The sequence below is a fragment of the Phodopus roborovskii genome, unplaced genomic scaffold (assembly GCF_943737965.1).
Source record: "Phodopus roborovskii unplaced genomic scaffold, PHOROB, whole genome shotgun sequence".
NCBI classification, from domain to species: domain Eukaryota; kingdom Metazoa; phylum Chordata; class Mammalia; order Rodentia; family Cricetidae; genus Phodopus; species Phodopus roborovskii.
In genome coordinates, this window is record NW_026126409.1 from 33,852,766 (window position 1) to 33,860,250 (window position 7,485).

The 7,485-nt window shown below is 40.5% G+C and overlaps 1 non-coding gene across 1 annotated transcript; it reads left to right on the forward strand.

The window, feature by feature from the left end:
- The first annotated feature begins 6,395 nt into the window (after positions 1 to 6,395).
- LOC127220512 (U6 spliceosomal RNA) lies at positions 6,396 to 6,499 on the forward strand. The gene has a single exon (XR_007834380.1). It is a non-coding gene; the product is annotated as a U6 spliceosomal RNA (small nuclear RNA).
- The last annotated feature ends 986 nt before the right edge of the window (positions 6,500 to 7,485 follow it).

Genomic DNA, 7,485 nt, shown 5'->3' on the forward strand with positions numbered 1-7,485 from the left:
TGGAAATAGACACATATGTGGTATACAGACATATATACAGATGAAGACAAAACACTCATATATATAGTAATACAATAATAATAATAATAATATAGAAAGTATGTTTTTCCATGCCACATCTCAGCCATACATACACCTGCATTTCACATCGATGTTGAAGCCTAGACATACCAGGAAAAGACATTCATATATATACACAGATATTGTGCACACATGCACATATATATGTACACATATAATATATAATATCCATGCATTATCTGTGTATATATGTATATATATACACATACATATACATATATACATGTGTATATGCATGTGTATATATATACATATATACATGTGTATTTTTGGATAGAGCAGAAAGTAACTGAAAAATCTCAGAAGATCCTTTTTTTAAAGATTTTATTTTTATTTTTATTTGTGTAAATATACACTTGAGTACAGTATCCATGGAGGACAGAAGATGGTATTAGATTCCCCAGTGCCAGAGTGACAGGCAGTTTTGAGATGCTCAACATGGGTGCTATAATCTGAACCTAGATCCTTCCCAAGAGCAGCAGGTGCTCTTAACCATGAAGTCATCTCTACAGGCTCTGGAGGCCATCTATTGCAACCTCCTCAGGTCAATTTGGTAAACTCCAGTTGGTTGTGAGCATATTACAAACCTTTTCTGAGCTAGAGTCATGACAACAAGCATGGACTCATCTTAATATCATTCTCTGCATCCCGTGAGATTTGAAATGGCCTAAAACTTAAAATGGAAAACAAAACAAGTTTACCCACACACTGGCAAAACACTCCCAAGCATTCTCATCTCTCCCCATCTCCCTCTTTAAACCAACCAGAGAGGGAAAAGTGTCCTAAAATTTCTACCATGCAAGCCCTAGCTTTAATAGATGATGTCACAGCTCTGATCTACTTTCTTTTCAAGATGCAACACTAGGTGTGACATGGGTACTAGGAGCCAGGCTCCCTCTCTGTCCTCCTTGATTCACAGCTTCCTAGTGTTCCTTTTCCTTAAGCCAAAGGGCCTGGATGACATGTAGCATTTCAATATTTCCCATGGCATCTGAGTTAGGAAGGGATACCCCCATATGCTTCAGTTAAGAAAGGTTTATTTGTATGGTGAGTTTTCTCGGTAGACAGAAATGCAACACAAGGCAGGCACAGGTGAAACAGACTGGCATCTGACAAGTGGTGGAAGCTTATTATCCTTCTCTGATGATGACACATTGCAGCCATATTTAACCTAGATGTACTCTCCTTCCATGGAGTTAGCCCCAACACTGATGTATTGCTACCATTGTGGGAGCTGATCACTTTAATTTGTGTATAACATTGCCTGTCTAGGGGAAGGTGACTCTGTTCCAAGTGAAAGTCACTTTAGGCATTTGTTTTCCCTCATTGATCTCCAGGCCCAAGGCCACTGAAAGTGCGTCAAGTGACAAAGCTTTTCAGGACACCTGTGTCACAAGATATTTGACACTTAGTCAATAGTGATTATTCAAGCATGTTGAGCTGTTTGGAAAGCCAGCATAGCTAACCACCTAATTTTCTGGGGCAAATTTCTAGGGGAGAGGAGATTGCGTTATAGAACAAAATTTTTATTTTGTAGTGTAGAACATTCTACATCTTGTTAGTAACATTCTGTGGTGTGCAGCTTTTTACTTTCAGACATAATTATTTTCTAATTATCATGGGCTCATATCAATTCTCTGGTCTTATCCAATGATCACACAATTCATTTTAGGTTCATTGGTATTTTTTGTCCCTTCCCCAGGGATTTTTTTTTCCCAAAATAAAGTTTTTTTTCACCCCCTTGCAAAGCTATTTTAAATTACTGGAGAATCTCCTACCATGCTATTTTGATTTTACTTATAAGAATAAACTCTAATCCCTTCAGTGAGCCTAATGTCCTGCTTCCTAGACATGTGAAATAGAGTATCTTAACTATGGGTAAGGCGAGTCATTGTATTACTATCTGATACTGAAGAAGACTCCGCACAATAGGGGTTCCCTCTCAGACCCTGGATTATGCACACACCACACCCAAACACCTATTTTTCACAGAGAGAGCCTTCATTAATCAGGAAAGAAAAGTTAAAGTGGCTGTTTTCTGACCAGGCAGAAAAATAGCACCAAATGACCTTGCAGGTGTAATGTTTAAGAGGAGAAAGGGGGGATGTCTGTGTTAGAATGGACTAGGATGCTGTGATAAAGGAGAAGAGGAAGGAACCAAGGGAAAGGGGCATTTGTCCCTGGGGACCAAAGCACTGTCTCAGGATAGAGGGGAGACATACATGGCCCATGGGGCTTATAAAGATAAAGGAGGAAACACCATGTTAGGATGAGGTGTTTGATTTTAAGTGGGCATGTTAATTAGGTGAGCCAAAGGGGGCTTTTGATTGTTGGACTTTAATAGTTTGATGGCTGAACTTCAGTAGTCAGCCTCAGGAGGAATAAGTGGCCAAATAAGGGAATAGTCCTTAGTGGCTTGCTTTAGGAATGTAATCTAATGGATTTAAGCAAAGCTGAGAGAATCAGGGAGAAGGGCAAGGCCTGCCAGAGCCTCATGCTTGAGTGGGCTGGCCTCCCTACTAAGACGTCAGTCAGTTATATGAAGAAGCAATCTGAAAAACAGGGACGATATCCCTCTCTGTTAGTTGAGGCAGGTGGACTTGAAAATCTCTCTCACTATTATTCCCTGTTTGAGGAAGCAGAAATCAAGGGGGGAAATTTCAGATATAAATTCAAAGGAGAATTATAACATTAATGATTCTTTTAAGAAAGTCAAAAGAATACGGCCTTTAAATCCCAATGGGCAAATGTGAAGTTTGGTAAGTTTTGTAGTCTGTCTCAATTCTGCTACTTTCTCCTCTGTCTCTTTCCTGCAGGCTCTCAGAGACTCCCCTGTGGACTGTTTAGACTAAGATAAGTTCAACAACACCCATCTGAGAGAACCCAATAAAGAGGTAAGTAAAAAAAAGAAACAAAAACAAAAACAAAAGCAAAAACAAAAAACAAATCTGTAAATCTGTTCTCCAAGTGCCAAAGTTATGTAGCTTGTATGGCACTTCATCAGTGGTAGGTAAAGGGGCTGTTTGTTTGCCCAATAGGAAGAAGACAGTGTGTCCTGAGGGTGTGTCCCTGCATTGAGGTTGGATGTGGCTAAACACTCTGGCCAATCTGGTGGTGAGATCAGGGAGGTGGGGAGGAAGGGCTACAGAGAATCAATGATTGGAGACCAGTGTATCAGGTAGAAGACAAAACATTGGTTGGGTTTGGAGACTTTTTAAAAACAAGTACAGAGAATGGAGACAAACTTTGAAATCAGTTGGAGCATAGCTAGAACAGGAGTAATATTCCAATTATGCAAACTAAGAGGAAAAGGAGGAAAAGACAGCCTGGGTTCAGGCAGGGTTGCAGTGGTGACAGTTACAGTCAAGGTGCGATGCTTGTTTATAAGTAGATACCAGGGACAAAGGTATTAAGGTTTTGTATACCCAAGGGAGTGAAGAACTCTGGACCTTCCCCCACCTCCTATCCCCACCCCCGGCACAGTTGAAACATTAAGGTTCTAGCAACCTGGATCTCCTAGTTTCTGTTTAGTACCTGCAACTTTTGATATCAGTCCCCAAATCTGAGGGATGAGCATAGTGCTGAGTCACAGTGATGAAGGGGAAAGCAGTTTACCAGGCTTAGACATAAGCTGATGCTAGCTGTTAGACATAAGCTGTCCTCTGGCTGCTCCGTGTGTAAAAGTGAGGGCAATTGTTTATAAAGCTACATTGGGCATAGGGTTAGGGATGTAGCTCATTGGTGGGCCTCTTGTCTGGCATGAATAAAGTCCTGGATAAAACCATCAGCCTCATGGCCAACGATAACACAATAAATCAGATACGATTAATCCACAGGCCATGGTTCAATAAATCTGTGTGAATAACCCAGGACTCTGTAGAGATGAACAGCATTCCAGGCCCTTCCACCCAGAGCCAAGCACCAGCCCTTCTATAAAGGGATGCCACAAAGAAAAAGGCGCCCATGTGCAGATCATTCTGGGCCGCTCTCCTGCTTCTTCCCATCCCACCCCTTAACATGTTCTTGTGAGTATTTCCAAGCCATCAAGGATGGCGGGCTTTCAGCTCAGCTCCAACCAGGGTGTCTAGGCAGAGCATGGCATACACAACATTGACTTTTTAAAAGTTGTTTCATGGAGGACAACTTGAGAAAGCCCACTCTAACTCAATATTCTCCAAAATTCCCAAGTAATAATAACCTGGCAGCCTAACAAGCAGGAAACCCCAAGATGACACTCTGAGATGACTGAATCAGAGTCTCCAAAGACACAGACAGGGAGTTTTCAGCTAGTGCCTCATGGATTCTTATCCTTGGGGAAGCTTGGGGAAATATTGACCTAAGGAATGACTAAGCTCCAAGTGACCTTTCAGCTTGGTGTGTTCTCTCTGGCTGGGAAATCTGAAGCATCTTTCTGTTCCGGATCTTACTTTCCAGGATGAAACCAGAAGCCATAATTCTGTGTATTGGGAGAGTCAGCTTGAAAGACATTCACAAAAAACAAATTCAGGGGGCCTATACTGCCCAGTCTGTGGCTAACACTGTAGGGAGTGAAGGTTTGAATTGAAGCAGGAACTTAAAAGCAAGCCTACTATTCCACAAGGCATTATCGCTAACCTGGGAACTCACTCACTACCTACAAAGTATCACTGAGCTTCAGGAGTCAAGTTGAAAAGAAGGAGGAGGTGTTATATGAGCAGGATGGGAGTGGGTGGGGGGTGGAGTATCAAGATTATGACAGGAAAACCCACAAAGATAGCTGACTCAAGGTCTTAAGAGCTCATGGACTCTAGAAGGACAGCTAGGGAACCTCCATGGTATCTAACTAGGCCCTTGGCATGTGGATGACAGTTGTGTAGCTTGCTCAGTTTGAGGGCCCTCTGGCAGTGGGACCAAGATCTTAATGTTCCAGGTTTTGTTGACTCCTCATGAGAGGCCTAACTCTTTCTGAGGAGTAGATAGGGAGCTGAGTTGGGGGAGAGGTGGGGGGGTAGTAGGACTAGAAGAGGGAGGGGGAAACTGTGGTTGGTAAATAAAATGAATAAAAAATTTAAAATAAAATGAAAACGTAAGTTGCTGCCCACAATGGGCTAGGTTCTCCTACAACAATTAGCATTCAAGAGAATCCCCACAAGCAAATCTGAGCAGAGAGCTCCCTCAGCTGAGATTCCCTTCACAAGAGAGTCAAAGCTGTGGTGAGCTGATGGTTAACTTATTAACTAGGATGGAGATTACAAATAGTAAGTGATAATTATTAGGAGCTAGTAGCTAAGACGGAATAGTTATTATTAAAAATCACTTAACCGTTTGAGTTGCTTATTTCTGCAATTTTCTACGTACTGCTTTCCAACCTAGTTTGAGTATGGATATGTAAAAATACAGAAACAAAACTTCAAACTCCACTTAACTATACTCTCAATGCCTCTTTTCACTTGCCACGGTGGATGTGATTATCGATAAAGGAATTCAGTGTTTTCATGTGATCGCACCTACATATTTTGAATACTCCAAATTGCTGGAAGCTTATTAGATGGCAAGCTTATATCTATATTTCAGAGGCATAGGTCTCACTGTTTTATAAAGCAATACAAAAATATATCCAATAAAGAGCAAAAGTAAGTCTATTAAAAACATTTGAAATGTATTCCTGATATAAGTATTCTTATTGCTTTAAATATAACACCAGAAATATGAGTAAAATATGTGCTTTAGAGCCTGATAATCATCACCTTATGATGATAAAGTCCTTATAATGTATAACTTTAGAGGATATCAAAATGTTATATGTGGTATTAAGGATTATAATAATAGTATCTTGTTGTTTTAAAAATTAGAAACAGGGCTGGAGAGATTGCTCAGAGGTTAAGAGCACTGGCTGCTCTTCCAGAGGTCCTAAGTTCAATTTCCAGCAATCACATGGTGGCTTACAACCACCTACAATGGTTTTCTCTCCTGGCCTGCAGGCATACATGCAGACCGACACTGTATAATAAATAAATAAATAAATAAATAAATAAATCTTTTATCTTAGAAACAGCTGGGTAATGGTAGTGAACACCTTTAATACCAGCACTCAGTAGGCAAAAACAGGCAGATCTCTATGTATTACAGTCCAGCGTGGTCTACATAGTAAGTTCCAGGACATCCAAAACTACATAGAAATCCTGCAATGAAAATCAAATAAAGCAAAACAAGCAAAACTCCCTAGAAACAAATTCTTATTATGGTGACCCATGAAAGCAAATTCTATTCTCAAAGGTATTTCAGCCAAAAACAGTGTAAATAATGGGCAAATGGTTATAACAAGGATCGGGGTTGTGCTGGCTTCAGTAGCACATATACTAAAACTGGAATGATACAAAGATTAGCATGGCCCCTGCACAAGGAAGAATCAGGGTAACTTTAGAGGTTCCAGGCTGGGATGTGTGATCAGTTAGAGCCCTTGATTACTTGATGGTCTAATGACTACTCATCCCCAAGTTTGTAGGATTTGGTTGACAGCCTCAGACATCATGCTATTCTAAAAGTTTTAAGAACACTGATTCTTCGTGAATGTAGATTATCAAATATACCTCTGAAGGATAGGGCTCTTGCTAGGAATATTTTCTGTAAAGTGTTGAACACGAATATACAACTTGAAATGGTCATTCCATGTCATTCCACATCAAAAGAATGTGGCAAGGCTTAGGAGTATATGCCTATAACCGTGACACTCAGGAGGTCAGGGCAGGGGACTTGCCAAGAATGCTAACCCAGAGCTACAGAGCAAGTCCAAGTCCAGCTTGAGCTAGGAGTGATCCTTGTCTTAAAAAGAGCAAATAGTTGAGTGACTAAATTGCATACAGAATATGGTTCCAGAAGGGGTGGAGACCATGGAAAAGCCAGTGGCCATGTTTCCAGGCTGTGGCACTAAGAGACTATTAACCACAATGGTCTGATTGCTCCAACATTTTTGAAAGGAGGAATAGAACCACATGGGATTTTTTTCCCTCCTGTAATCAACGAGAGTTTTGTTGGTATTTATACCCATCTTTCTGAGAAAAAAATTCAGTATTCTCAAAGGCAAAAATCTAAATTTGCTAGATTTGGCTTTTAAGGCATTTTGTTCTAGTTTATCCCATTATATGAATCAGCCTTGCATTACCACAACACAATAGTGGAGTCAAGTAATTCTATAAAGAGGAAAGGTTTATTTAATATAGTTTAGAGGTTCAGAGGTTTGGTGCTGACATTGGCTCAGTCCTCACTCTTCTGGCTGCAATTACATCATGGCAGAGAGGACATGTGGTAACCAACTGCTCATATTATAAATCAGGAGAAAGAAAACAGAACACAAAACTGGACTTACACATTCCCGTGTGAGGATACAACACTAGTTGATTAAGAGCCTCCTGGAAGTCACACTTC